General features: G+C 42.2%; 1 protein-coding gene across 4 annotated transcripts in view; it reads left to right on the top strand.

Annotated features, from left to right (window-relative positions):
• The first annotated feature begins 243 nt into the window (after nt 1-243).
• The window catches only part of ptprsa (protein tyrosine phosphatase receptor type Sa), a 207,812-nt gene continuing 192,460 nt past the window's right edge, over nt 244-15,595 (top strand). For 3 of the 4 annotated variants that reach the window (XM_079575488.1, XM_079575485.1, XM_079575486.1), the window contains exon 1: nt 244-581. The gene's annotated coding sequence lies outside the window, so the exon portion shown is untranslated. The remainder of the gene's footprint in view (nt 582-15,595) is intronic. The other variant, XM_079575490.1, reaches the window with a different exon arrangement.

Genomic DNA, 15,595 nt, shown 5'->3' with positions numbered 1-15,595 from the left:
AGTTTTCAATATCTGCTATTTGAAACATGGAGAGATTTTTTTTTTCTTTTTTAAATTGATTACAAATGCAAAGTTCATGATCTTTGTCTAAAAATCACACTATTTCCAAAAGACACGGTGATAGATGGAGAGATTCGTGAGTTGAGTGCCCGTTTGGAGAGAGAGAGAGAGCCGGACGCATGACATCATTCTCTCAGCTTCCCCTTCGCAGACACACTCACACACACATGCGCGCGCACGCACGCACGCACACGCCGCTCCGCTCTCTCCAATTGCGCACGGCGGTGGTGGCTGCTGCTGTTGAGGGAGCTGAGTGAGGTCCTCCTCCTCTGAGCTGTGCCAGACGCGTCCCGAGCAACCTGCGCTCCACGGCTGGATTAAAAAAAAAAAAAGAAATAATAATTTGAAAAAAAAATTGCACCGAAACAATCTCAGGAGGCGCGCCGCTGCTTTTCCCGGGGCGCTCTCGCCGGACTTGCACCCAGGACGCAGACGCTTAACGCGGGGGATTATTCTATGTTTTCACCATGAAGACGTGAGGGGTTTCAAAAGGTGGAGAAAGAACGAGCAACTCCTCAACGGTAAGCGCATACCCCCGCCGCCGCCGCTGCTGCTGTCACTTTCCGCTACTTTCACCCCCCCCCCCAATCAAAGATGTTATCGTTTGTCCATTAACGGGGCACATTTATCTCGCATAAACGGCGCCACGAGGATTTTTTGTTGCTGTAATGAACCACGCTTTGTGGTCCCGGACTCTGCGGGAGAGACGCAGGATAAGGCAGCTCCTATAGCTCCGCTCATCGCACAGCATCGCAGATTCCCATCACTCTAGAACGACACACAAAAAAAAAAGAAAAAAAGAAAGAAAGAAAGAAAAAAAACGCGTAGGTGCACGTTCTCCATTCCAGTTGTCCCCCCACTCCCCCTCCCCGTTGAGATTTCCCAAAATAAAGCAAAGCCTTTTCTCTCTTATCAGCTCAATTCTCACCGGCTGCTTTTTTTTTGGGCGCTCGTGGAGATGCTGCGTGTGGCGCGGAGGTGTGTTTAGAAGTGCGAACCTCTGCGCGTAAAGAATGTTTGATTGGGCATGTGATGGAGCGGATGCGTTGACGAGCGCCTTGTAAAGTAAAAACGGACCTTCACGCGCGCGGCGGTATCGATCAGGTTATTTTCCCCAGGCATATCGCAGTTCTCACTCCCCGATTTGTGAAGCGATAAAGACAGAGTTTTCAGAGCCCTACATTTTGGGTCGGCGTATGCACCCCCGCCGAGCCGAATCGGGAGTTTGCAGATCGGGCGTCGATGTGCGCCACTCCGTCAGCCCCGCTCTCCCGAGTTGTGAGAAACATAGAAGAACACAGAAGACAGAAGTTTCCCCCGCTCTGTGTGCGTGCACTGTGCTACACCCTGCCTTGAAACTGGCTATGAGAAAGATGTTCTGTTCATGTGAGCGAATACCCCCAGTGTACTTGTTTTATGAGGCTACTTAAATTCAGCTGGAGTAAACAGGGAATCCGTGAGTTTCATTTCTATCGATCCCTATAGTTTTCTAACTAATCTAGTTGTGTGTTTCTTCTCTCTCAATCGCACCCCTCAGTGAGTTTAGCCCGCATCCATGCACAGCTCATAAAAGCCAGCGAGAAAAGAGAGAGAAAGGGGAGAGAACAATATCTCGCCTGCGCCCCGGTTGTTAAAAGAAAATGGCTTTATTCATTTTTCTCTGTACCCGTGGTAACTTAGTTATAGCTTTTTTATGGTGCCTACAAATGGCTTACAGGCTCGCGCTGCAATGTAATGTAATCAAATTTATGATGTTGCTGTGGATTGCAATTCCCCGTTATGCTCCATCACTTCAGAAATTTGGACGGACCCCCACCCCACATCAACAACACCACACCCCCTTGTTGAGTCAGCCTGTTACCCATTGAAAAGCCTATCTGAGGAGCACGGCACGATACGCCTATAAGGTCCAACATTCACCGCTTTGTTTTCCGTCATGTTGTAATATCATCGCACCTATGTTTTTCTTCTGGAATGTAGATATGTTAAGGCTATTCGCTCGGAATATTTTGGGTTTGTTGTGTGGATCTGTTCTCTACCTGTATTGTCTTCCTTAGGTCCGCTGTTTCGGATCTATTGTACATTTAGAACAACATAACATTTCACTTGAATCGATAAAAACATTAGATGCAGAGTGGACTTTCCCATTTTGGGCGGCCGAAAAAGACAACGGACATTCCTAATGCGACTATACCCGTGGTTTTGGGATGCGCCTCCCTGTGTGTTAACGCCAACCTGCCCAGGCGAGAATCACTCACTCCCCATTTAATGCTGTCTTCACTCCAGACATGCAGAAGGACGGCCATTATTGGAGTCTTTCCCTCAAACCTAATGGCCTGGATACGTTTTATGAAGCGTTCCCCCGCACGCTGCATTGTTCACAGCACGATCAAGTACCCATGTTGGACATGCTCAGAGGATTGTTTAAACAGCCCTATTTATATCCCGCGGGGCAATCAAAGCCCAAGAACAGAGGAAATGCACGCTAACAGAGGACTCAGACCTATACGATGGCAATTTGTGTTGAAAGGCAGACACATTTGGCAATTTTTGCATCAGATTGAAAGACTGGTGTTTTCTCAGAGCTTTTGTTTCAGTGTCCCATCAGGAGTTTTTCTCTAAGGACTTGGCAGCAGATCAACAAGTGTTTTGAAAACCCCTTTTCTAATACAGTCAGTCCTGTTTTTTGTGGCTTAGGGACTGCCTGGCTAGCCAACTTGAATTCCTCCATGTATTCAGTACAAGCTGTCTGATACTGCTCCATAGAGATTGACTTCCCTGCTGGACTTTTCTGATCGGACCAGTCCGAGTTTGGGGGCGGGCTGTATGGATGTAGTGAATCCAGTGTGTCGGGTAGTTCTGCCTTGGATCAGGGCCAAACTGACTTAGGTAGATGGAGTATGTCAGACATCATATGACGACAGACTGTATTTCACTTCTATTAATGTCTCTTTTCTAAAATCTGATAATGGGTTTTAGTGGTTGTGGCATGGTTTCAAGTAAAAATGGATCATATCAACTACTTGAACAGATTTTTGAACACTATACCCTTTTCCACACCGTGCATCCTAACTAGAAATCAATCGGAGCACATCTTGGCATGTAAGATGGGTGATGGGATGGCAAGCTCGAGTTCAGTTTTTCCTCCCCCTGCAGCTCTACCTCTTCATCACCTGTCAGCAGCCTGGCCAACGAAAATAAATGCATGCATGTGAGTCAGGCCATACTTCAATGTTAATTACATATGCACATATACTTTTAATACATTAACAAGATAAGCCATAAGTCCAATGCGGCACCGAGACGGCAAGCGAGCCAAGCGTGTGGTCAAATCATTAGTGGAAAGTGTGGATGACTGCCGCTTGTAAAAAGGAACCATAGCACATAAAATATGGATATGGAAGTCAAATGGTAAAAAGTACTGCTTAAGTAGAGCATATTCTATGTGCACCAGACCAGCTGGATAGGGTATAGTTTTTGCCTTCAGAAGAACGGCAAGATTTGTGTGACTGTTTTGATCATACAATGTTATAAATGTGCAAGTTGTGGTATTAACATACTATTCCTCCTATAAAGGTTAGTGCACTAAATTCTAGAGGGGGTATGTGGATGACATCACGGTGTGGCAACAGAAGCCAAATTAGAGTCAGCAGTGAGTTAAGTGCACATGCAGTACTACGCAGATTCTTCATGTTTATCCATTAAATACTTTGAAGATTGATTTTGCAAATATAATGTACCCTGTAATCAATTGCAGAGTTTGAGCCATTCCTTTCCAACAACATACTGCTCACCCATGCCATATGTACATTTTGTCAAACACCATATGGTTGTCAAATCCTGATGCAAATGGGCTGTGCAATATTTAAACATGAATGAGTGTCCTTGTATCTCACCAGGATTGTGCTGTTGCGTCAGATCGTATGTGCTTTTTAGAGGGATTCATGACAGCTAGAATGAGGACACAGAATGCACTATTCACTCTTTTTTTTTAACATTCTGACCTGGTCCAAGGCGAGGGACTGACACTCTAATGGCTTTGATGTGTACATATTTTCTTGGTAGATTGTGAGATGTAAGAGAGAAGCTTTGTCACAGTTTGTCTTTCTGAGGAATATCAGGGCATTTGCAAGATGAACTGAAAGCCTCATGTGCTCATGTCAAAGACAGTAGGCCTCATATTCTTCCCTGATCAATGAATTATGACATAGGGTAGGGCTGGTTAATGCCAACAACTTCACAATACGATACGTATCCCGATAGAGAGTTCACGACACGATATGTAGCGCAATTTTAAGAAAAAATCTTCCAGGATCTTCCAGGTGCACAAAATTTAGTGCTTTTTTTATGCTAAATTTATTTTTACTATGCAATTTAAGCCTTTCATTGGAGTAGTTGCATGTTGTGATATTCATTCTGAATAAAGACTATGGTTGGACAAACATATTTGTGTATCACTATACGTACAGGTGCATCGATTCATGTATCGTCTCGTTCTCCGTTACGATATATCGTCGGTCCAATATATTGAGCACAGCCCTAACGTTCAGTACAGCTCAGTGTCAGAATCAAAATACTCCTAATATGAATAAGAACAAACTCAGAAACCACAGCAGACTTGAGATGTCTTTCAGCGCTTTTACTTGCAAGGAGTGAGCAGTTTACAATCAGAGATGCAACTCCCTCTCAAGCAAACAGAATCAACACATAGCTTATCGAAGGATTGGCGTGATTACAGATTGTCTGCTCAGAAACATGTTCATTTCCATCAGTCATGTACTCAGTTTCACTTCCCTTATGAAACTGGATGAGAAGTAAGGTGAGCAAACAATACATAAAGTAGGACTGATTGAACTGTGATAATTAATAAGCATACAATATTTTTCTCACACTCAGACTTAAGTTACTACTGAAGCGCGACGTAGACCAAGAAACCAGATCAATCTAATTATGATAAAGATGTGTTTCCTAGGCACATTGTTTATTTAGTTCAGGGATACATGCTTAACAACTGCTCCTGCTACCTGCTACCAACAACAACTGCATAATTTACAAACTGTATGTGTGTATGTACGTACAGTATGTATGTTTTGAACTATTGGTCATAACGGTTTGTAACGGTTGAAGTGTGAAAATTTGTTGTGAAGTTGGAAACTTGTAGCAGCCGCTCTGTGTCAGCAGCAAAAGAGAAACTTGTCACAGTCACACAGTTCAATTTAGATCAGCATGTTAGAGCTCAACAGCTCTTTACTCAAGGGTAATTGCACTCCTGGTAGCTGCTTTGAGTGCATATGCCAAGAGTACAAAACAGAAGTACCATCGAATTCAGCCACCACCACCATACGATAACAATGATGTTTTTGTTTTTAATATACAGGTATAGTATATATTTCTCATATAGATATAGATGGTTTCTTTGGGAACTACACATACAGAGGAACAAAGTGGCTCATTGGCCCAAATTTGAACACATAATAAATGACAGAGAATGACAATCCTCCACTTTTGTGATTTTCTTTTTGTATTGCAATCAATATACAGCTCATATAGCATAGTGTGCATTTCAATCTCATCAGGAGCATTCAAATTTGAAAAAGCAAACAATATGAACGCAAATATATTTTGTTGTAACCGCTCAAAAGATGATGTGTTTTATATTGCGCTCTACTAATGTTTTTCGTAGGCTACCTTTTATTTTAAAGAAATAGAAAACAAATCTTTATACCTATAGACATTCATACATATTGCAGAAGAAATGTGACTGTCTGGCTTGTACGAACATAAGTCCTTTTCAGACGGAGTAGGTTCCATTTCTTGCTGGAGGAGACAGATGTAAATCTCCGGGGACGGTGGCTTGCTGTGGGTTTAATTGCACTTGCAGCCATCAACTGCCCTCCAGCGCTGTAACTCTTGAAGGTCAAGGAGGAGTTGGCCCATCCCCCATTTCTCCACAGCTTGCACCCACGGTGCCAGGAAGTGGGAACCGATGTCATTGGTCACTTAGCATCTCGACATGGTTAACTAGACACTGTAGACTGTTTACTACTGACCTAGCATCGCAGACCATAAATCTTTCATGTATTGTTCTGGACAGCCATTTATGTTTAATTTAGAGTGATCCAGTGCCCATTAAGACCGGGGGTGGGGGGCCTCGGTGGATGGTTGAAGGTAAAGCTACCGTGTCGTACAACAGCATCAAGCACATGGAATTAAGACAGAGAGTTGGGAGCATTGGCAATGGCCTTGTATGCTTCAACTGCAGCCTCTAATAAAACCCTCACAGGCCAGCATTGATCTCCCCCAGAATAATCCATTTAGACTGTGCGTGCCTGGCCGTGTGGGGCCTCTTCAATTATTTATGGCAGAATGCTGTGCAAGCTTCCGCCGGGATGCAACAATGTGCCCTGGGAAACCTGTGAGCGGTGGGCTGTAGGGGGTCCATAGAGCCAATGGACAGAGAACTGTAAGGTGAAATAGAAGAGGCACAGGTGTGAGGATGCTAAAGCCTTGTAAGGTTTGCTCTCTCTATCCAAGGCAAAAGAATTATTTGTAATTGAAACAATATTTTTTTTTTTTAAACTTACATTGGTATAATTGCTATAATATAGGACTTTAGCAACTAAAGTGTTAAAGATCTATTGTGATTCCAAAACATGGAATCACAATAGATGGTATGGTAAATGGTAAACAGTCTCAATTCAGCGAGTTTTCACCAGTTTTCAAGATACTTTTTGTGGATGGAGGGATATATTTTCTTGAGCCACAATGTGAAGTACGTGAAGTACAACCTTCTGTTTACCGAGGAACCTATTTAATCTCATACAACATCCATGGCAATCCAATGCAATTTTAGATCCAAATGTTCTCGTAGTAAGAGCATATACTGAAAGTGGTGAGAACATCCCTGCAAATATCTGGGTTGGTGAATCATGTAGTATATTTTTGTGTTAGATGTTGCAATATGTCTGCAGTATGTGCCATTTACTTGATGTGGAGCTCATCTGTGTTAAATGTTCACGGTCCGTGTACGCACAGAGATAATACAAAGAAAACAGCTGACAGGAGATGAAAATTGAAAGTTGATAATTCTATGAAACGCAGAGAACAAGAGAAATAGTCAGATACTGCACATAAATTGCAGAAAATAGAGTTAAATTGAGCCGAATGTGATTAGGGAGGTGCACAGGGAGAGTGAAGAGGGGAGAAAAGAGTTAGAATTATAGATGAGACAGGAAGGGCTAACTGGAAATAAGGCCGGAAGAGATGGATAGGAAGAGGCTCGAGGATGGGACCCTTTTAAAGCAAGTCATGAAGGGTTATTGATCACTGCAGACTTATTGTTGCCATTGTGCTAAGTGGGAATGCCTGTCCGCTTCACCCAACACATGCATCCAAAATGTAATGTAATATTAACTTAGAGGTGGGATGTTTAAATATGATATGGCTCTTTGTGATGAACAGATTCAATATTTGACTCCCAGTCAAGAGTCCTTTTACCATTTCCAGTGGTCAGAAGCACACGACCCCTTGCTTGCAAGATTGCATAATCAAACCTTGAGAACTGTTTGACTCCTCATCTAAGTAAATACAGTTTTTAGCTGCTTTCATATGCGTAAGACTCTGAACCTTACTAGATTTGTCTCACCTGATTCACCAGGAAAGGCTCTCCCCTTTTGCTATAATTCCCAGAAACCTATTATGCCTTTCTATCCCTGTCCGCCTCTAGATCCGGATTTCGGATTCAGCGAACGACAACCGGCGTCATTAAAAACATTTTAACCTTCATTTTAGCATTTTAGCGAAATCGAGTACTTTTTGACCTCTTGCTTTTTTACATAATGGGCTTATTCCAAAAACATTTCACTCGCTTTGCTTTTCATTCAACCTCTTAATGTATTTCAGTTTATAGCTGTGGTAGCCATTTTAGATGTCCCTCTGCATCTATCTACATATCATTATTAGCACAGACATTTTATACACAATCTCCGTAGCTACTGGAAGCCCACACTGTAAGCACTCATTGCCAGTAGTCTTATTCAGAGAGAATTAACCTCGCGGGCTTGCTCACTACCAGCTGTTGAGCAATGATTCTGGAAAAAAAGAGACTTTGTAATAGCTATTAGACTGTGCTTGTGTCAAACAGCCTAATCAGATGAGCTAAATAGCGTAGTGGCATTGCTATTAGGTAGCGATAGCATAGCGTCACGTTTGGCTTTAATTAGAGGGGAGCCTATTTCCCCCCCATTCTTGTCTTTCGCGTGAAGGAGTCGGTAAGGATTTATTGTTAGTCCACCCCCATCGATTATTGGATTCTAGTAATTGTTTTTCCTTCGCTTGATTAACAAACCTGTGTTTTCTCTGGAGATTGACTCAATGGCAGCCCGCTGTAATGGCCGGATGCCAGGCGAGCCCTTAACGCTAACTGAGTGTTCTCTACAATACAATGGGGAATACAGCGAAGAGGGTCGGGCAAATTAAGCCAAAGAAAAAGACATTCTTGTATGTTCATTTATGTTGCAAGCGGGAGATGTTTTACAAGATGCAGATTGCGTAGGGATCGGAAACAAGTTGCAAATCAGGCATGGGTGGTCCCAGTGGTGGCTCCATCCAGGTGTCTCTGCTTTGTGCTCCCTGTCCGACCGTGTAAAGGATGATCAATGTAGAGCGGGATGTGTCTGTGCAAACATCCCCTGACTCCTGTCTCTGGAATTTGAAGCTCCTGTGTGCCATTTTTTTCCCCTTCCTTTTATTGAAGGTTTCTGAAAGCGCGCCAAAAAGGAATGCGTAACGACATTGACAGAACGTCGATTCGCATTTGTGAATAAAGTGTGTTATTTTGGACGCTTTCATGTACTTTCTGGCATCAAAATATTCCTGGATTCTCCTTTATAGCAATGTACAACTCACTAAAAGGTTGTCTTATTTAAAATCTGGATGCCAGGATCAACCTGAAACTAAACCCCAAGTTGCACTGTACCACCACGAAGCACTGGGTTGCACAATTTCTTTGCAATTTCTTCAACAGATAGAAGAAGAAGGGAGTGAAACATTTTAGACAATTATCTTAGTATTAATTAGCCTGTTAAACCAGCAAGCTGCTGTGGGGGCCTTTTTGTGTTTGTGGACTTTCATTGAACCAAAGTGCATCTTTTGTAGACAGACCCTATAGCCATCTCCATTCTTCTTGTTTTGTTTTTTTCTCAACTGATATTTTGGGCCTGAAGGCTCTATATTAGAGAGGACAGGGCAGTTTATGGTGAAAGGCAACAAGGAAAGTCTTCCTCAGTATCTTCCAGTTGTCTTTACAGTATTTTTAAGGCAATCAGTTTCCTGGATTTTTTTTTAGTTACAAGAATGTATTTAATGGAGTAGCACTAAGTTGAAATATGTAAGTATTCAGCAATAAAAATGCTCAATTGAACAGTACTGGACATTTGTGAGTTATCATATAGGAAACAGTGAGTTAACAATACTGGAAATATTTTAGAGTTAACAATACTGAAAATAAGTGAGTTAACAGTTCTGGAAATAAGTGAGTTAACATACAGGAAACAAGTGAGTTGACAAACTGGAAAAAAATGAGTTAACATTACTTGATACAATTAAGTTAACATTACTGGAAACAGGTGAGTTATTAATACTGGAAACAAGTGAGTTAACAGTACTAAATTAGTGAGTTAACAGTACTTGATACAATTGAGTTAACATTACTGGACATTAGTGAGTTAGCATTGCTAGAAACAGGTGAGTTATTAATACTGGAACCAAGTGAGTTAACAATACTGGAAACAAGTGAGTTATCGAGACTTGTAAATGATAAGCCACATTAGCTTGACTTTTTCAAGGCAATCGGTTTCCAAGATTCTTTCAAGTGAAGACCACTGATCATTTCTTTTAGTGTGGGGAGAGAACCCGATCCCGCGAACCCCTGATGCCAAGATGGTGCTTTCCCGTCGCCGCAGCTTTTCCCGCCATTGGTTGAGCATTACTTTTCACTTACTACATCCCATTTTCCCACTGTCATCACTATTGCAGAGAGTCATGATCTATTATGAAAAGGTGATTTGCTTTCGAGGACATGTTTGCATGCTGTTTTGGTTGGCTCCGCGCTAAAGTAAAGATGGGTTCCAAAGGCAATGGGGGAACACGGGGTCTACTTAAAGGTAATTTATTTCTGCTGTCGCTTTGTCGGGTGAGGAGGAAGTGACAAATGCTTGCTGCTTGTTTATGGGGCCTGGCTAAGTGCTGGCAGGGCGGCTTTCCTCCGAGCGGCTGGGCTTCCTGTTTAATTCATGTCCTTGGGAGGTGCACTGCTCTGTGGCATTGTTTGTGGCGGGAGAGCTAATGAGCACTGAGCCTACCTTGATTTCTATTCTACGACCACCATCCGTACTCTTTTTGTGGACTTATCTCGCGCTATACTTTCCCATTCTGAACCAGTCCCAGTTTTCCAGGAATGGGTCCGCCGACGCCTCCCAGCCATCGCTGCCGTATAAATCAGTCAGACCCCACTACAAGTCTACATTTTTCTTCCACAGCTGTCGAGTTTATCACTTTGATTCATCTTCTGTGAGAAAGAAAGTGTGTTTTCTTCCCATGTCAAAGCCGGTGCCCTTTGAACCCTGCTATGTTTACGAACTAGAGTTAGCTGGATCGCAGTTATTGTCTTGTTGGCTTAGAAGATATTATCAAGTGGTGTGGATTACAGTGCTGAAATCTAACAGACTCTTCGATGTTGGGCAACTTTTATTTTAGGATTTTAATACCTGAAGCTGTACTACGGACAATTCTAGGTGTATATGTTGCCAAGCCGAATGCAGCTATGTTTGGTTATCTACAGTCAAAGCAAAGTAGTATGGAGACAAGCTGGAGATGCCCCACTCCCATCAAAGTTACAAAGGCATTTCACGCAATGCAAATCACACATAATGAAATAATGCTTTCACAGAGACCTAAAGACGAGATCAAACCGCCAACCTTTTAGCTTGTTTCATCTAGTCCGTCTTCTGTACCAAATTCTCAGTCAAAGTTTTGTAAAAATTCTCCAAATTAAAAAACAATTAACACAGGCTACCAATATCACACTGCATATCCCTGTATAAATCCCTCTGCTCTGTTCAAAAAACAACATTTGTGTAGCCTTTGCCTGGGAGTCGGCGCAGACCTAAATGCAGCTGGCAGCCGGTTCTGAAGCGCTGCAGAGAGAAGCAGTCGACAGACAGACAGGGTGAGATAAGGCCTGACCTCTCCGCCACGGCAGCTCAACTACATCCTTCCCTCGCCATTATCCTTCCGCACGCGTTCTGTAAGTGCCGCTCTAATTGACAAAAGGGAAGGAGCTTTTAGGCTGTTCGGCGGCATGCCCTTGTTTCATGTCAGTTTAGTCCATTTTTTTCTCTCCTGTTCCGTGTCCATCAAATTCCTCCACATACAGTACTTACTCACTTTCTCTCTTCCCAAGTCTCTATGCCAGCCCCCCATAGCACGACTTCCCCTGCTCATAGCCCGCGCTCTTCGCCTCTGGCCCCCTCTTCACTGTCCAGGCCTATTTACATCTCCGCATTGCCTGTGAGACTCTTTGCATGTCTTCCTTATAATTCTCCAAAGAGTGTGGAGCTACTTTCCAACGTTTTCTGTGCTTCCATTGCAGAGAATACAAGAAAGTGGGGTGGTATTTGTAAATGTTGCTTCATTTACTTGCTCAATAACACAAATAAAACGCAAGTCTTTTACTTAGAGCCCCCAATATAGCAACACAGTAGACAATTCTTTATTCAGACCGCAAGCTTTATTACCGCCCCGAATAGTGAATAGTGAAATTGTTGTTATTGAGTGCCATTTTTTCCACATAATCCCTTTGTTAATAACTTTGTGTGCAGTATTTTATTTGTAGTGCCAATACGTTGAGCAGTCCTCTCACTTCTACCATGCATTCCCCTGACGTCTGCCCCTTTACATCACTGACAGCACTCTCAAATCAAATTGTAATCGGAAAACCCTTTCCATCCTACGTTCCACAGTGCATGACATTTTTTGTTTGACTGACACTTCTGTACAATTTTCTGCTTCTTCGCCCAATGTGAGCAAGACACACTTCACTGTCCTACAGATTCTCGTATGTAGGGCCTAGGTATTTCTTCACGACTGACAAGTGCAAAAGACTGTAGATGGCTCTCGACATGACAGTTTGGTATTCGGCCATAATTAGATGATGAAAATCTGGCCCAAATGAAATCAATAGTTGGATAAAGTTTCTCCGTTCAAATTTAAACAGCACGTTGGAGGGGAGTACTTTCAGTGATGGATAGAGAAGAAGTATGTATTCTAGTAAAGTACTGCGTAGATCAGAGGGTTATGCTGCGTTCCATTTTTTTCATGTTGTTGTCTGAGTTCCAGTGTTCCAGTTGTCAGTCAGAAATTAAAACAATAAACAATAAAACAAATGTAGTAAATTACAGTACTTAGTTGCAGTACTTGTTTACCTTAATAAATCCTTTCCATAGTCCCTCTGGGGGTAATACAAGTGATAATGGGATGATTGGGGGGTCTTTTATCTCCCCCTGGTGTATCTGGCAGAAAAACACAATTGCAACTTTGGTGGCCCCAATACACACTAATAGAATCACAAAGAAGAAGCTAACAGGCTAGCGGGCAAAGCTAACTGTGGGCTAGCACCACTTACACAGTATTTATAGCCAAGTTTGAGTGAAAAAAAAAAAAATCTCCATTGTGTAATTGTACAATATCCCTCTCTCCCTTTGTCTTTTTTTTTTATCAGCGTAGTATTTACTCTCACAGACAATTAATAAGTTAAAAAAAAACGCAACATGCTACGAGACCTGAGAAAATATGGCCTTGATTAATGATTCCAGAAACCTAAACTCTGTGGTTAGATTCATAACCTATTAAATAATGTTACAAATCATTCAGAGAGTGCAGACGTTAGCAACATTAGCAGCGCAAAGCAAACAGTCCATTTTTTTTTTTTTATCATGGAGGCTCAAATCCAGTGCCAGAGCTTATAGTGTCAGACAGCGAGCAGGCAGTAATGGATAACCAAAGAGTTGAGAATGCAAGAAAAGTAAAAAGATATTGGAGTCGAGTGTTTTTATTCACTGCTCACACTGTGCGTCGTCATGTTGTTTTAAGCAACTCCGGGCTTGTGTGGATCCTCCAACTTTCCCAGTGGGAAATCAGACTTCATGGGCGTTCCAGTTTAAAATTCCCACTCGGAGGTCTGAAATTCTGACTTCAGTCCAAATGGAACGCACCATTAGTCCTGAGACACAGAGACTCTGCACTTGACTCACGAGTAACCTTTAAGGTTTAAGGGCTGTGTTCTAGACTCGGGGGTCGCTCTGTGAAATCTTCAGATCCAGACCTGACACAGTCCTTGCTAAAAAATGTACATTTGTGACATTCTCAAGTATGTGTCTTTCTCGATGTTTCTCCGAAGCTGCTCTTAAGTGCATTGTGTCCGGACCTTCCATACTGTGCTGGGGTCAACCACCAGTCAAACCTAGCACTGATAGTCACCTGTTTTCTATATTTTATGACTTTGAGTGCTTTCTCCTTGTTCCCTTCTCCCCCAGGCATTCTGTCCACGGCAGTGTTTCTTCCCCACCGATTGTTTGTGTTATTGTCCTGAAAAGCGATTATGGCCATCAGACATGCACATTAAATATTTAGCACTCTGCCTCGTGGTAGTTCTGTTTTTTTGTGATGTGAAAATATGCAGGCATTTGAAGCAGTGGCAATTTCGAACAAAGAGAGGGCGATTTTGCGGGAGCCTGCAATTGTCAGGTTGCATTTGCATCGGAAGTCCAGTGGGCATTTCCACTTGAGTATACAAATTAGAACAATCAGTTGTATGAGGGAATAAATAATCTCCTCTCATTGATTTGCCCGAGATGCAGAGGGACCGAGGCTTCACAAGTGGTTACCTTTTTTTTCTTCCGCAAATGCATTTAGTATAGATGCATTTGAGCTATCAGACAATGCGCGTACTACAAGCTGTCACTTATATTTGGGTTGATATGCTCTGTGTCTTGGCAGGGCTGCCCAAAGGGTCAGTCATGGCACTTGGCAAGAGTTCATATGGCCATTTGATTCAGTGTATCGTGTATAGCCCCCTGGTAACATCAAGCATCAAGCTGGCTGTCTTTATGGTCCCTATAGGGGAAGCTCTCTCTGCATTTGATTTAATGTCAGATCTCAACGTGATTCTCAGCTGATGGGTTGGGACCCAAAAGTGGCTTGTGAGCATTTCTTTCAATATTTATCTCCTATAAAATCTAGAAATATCTGAATATGTTAAAAAAAAATAAACACTGATCATAACTTTTGCTTTATATGTTTATTTAATGATTATCTAACATTGATTTGTGAGGAAAATACAGTATTGCACAAGATATATAAGAACAATTAATTCCTATTGGGGGCGCGGCTTGCCGTCCTTGGATTATGGCGGGTCATTAGATCATTATACAGTACCATACCAGCAGGATGACCACTGTGTGTGTTTGAGGTTTATGGATGCCCAAATTCTCGTATTTGCTTTTGGAAGCGTGTCATCCATCTATAGATAGATGGAGAGTGGGATTTCAGTCAAGCTTCTAGTTTTACATATTTAGCTGTTGAAGATCTTTCTGACGGACCACAAGATAAAATCCGTGTTCATGTCTCTTTCAATACATCTCATCAATCTGCACGGAAAGTGACATGCATATCTATAAAAGTAACTTAGAACGTGATTTAGGAGGTAGATAATTGGAAGATAATAGATTTAACGGAAATAAGCTGGTGAGATGAGCGGCCAGTCAAGGCTGACATGACTAATAGCTGTACTTTTGAACGTCCATTGAGTGGTGTCTCTGGTAGAAGCACTCTCTTTTTCTAGTAACTGAGTGCAGCCCTTGTCACAAGAACGTTCAACTATTTTACAGAAGAGCAGCTGAAATGTTGAACAAAACGCATTGAGAAAGTGGCATTGGCTGCAAAGAGGACATTCATCTCAATGCACAAAAAAAAGGAAATGTCACAAATACCGTATTGCTGCTGGAGATACAAGTCTAATAAAGATCACCAGAATGTTTGGTTGTGTTCCTTTTATTTCGGATCATTTCATAGACGTGATTTTAGAGTAGAAGGTATGTTAGAAAGTAGGAAGTGCCAGACAGTATCACGTGTGTTCAAACCGGGAAAAAAAATACCTTCATTATTGGACTAACTGTATAACAAAAGTTGATCTCCTTGAATTGAAACTACTTTTTGGAGCAAGGGCTGGATTCCATTGTCGCATCTCAGCATTCTCACATGACAGTGGCATAATGTTTTCCAACCAAGCTGACGACATGAACCAACTTGCATTTTCGCATGTCGCAAGAAAGAAAACGAGGATCGTATGTCCACGGATTTTATGCTGTACCGTAAAAATTCCCAAAGAAACGGATGAAAATCAGCACTAAATGTACATTTTTCTCCGTCTCCGTCTCAGTAAACCAACTGAACTTTTATTTCACAAAAGTGCCTGTTG

The sequence above is a fragment of the Gobius niger genome, assembly GCF_951799975.1.
Source record: "Gobius niger genome assembly, chromosome: 17".
NCBI classification, from domain to species: Eukaryota; Metazoa; Chordata; class Actinopteri; order Gobiiformes; family Gobiidae; genus Gobius; species Gobius niger.
The sequence above is the reverse complement of the archived record's forward strand: the minus strand, read 5'-3'. Positions and strand labels throughout refer to the sequence as shown.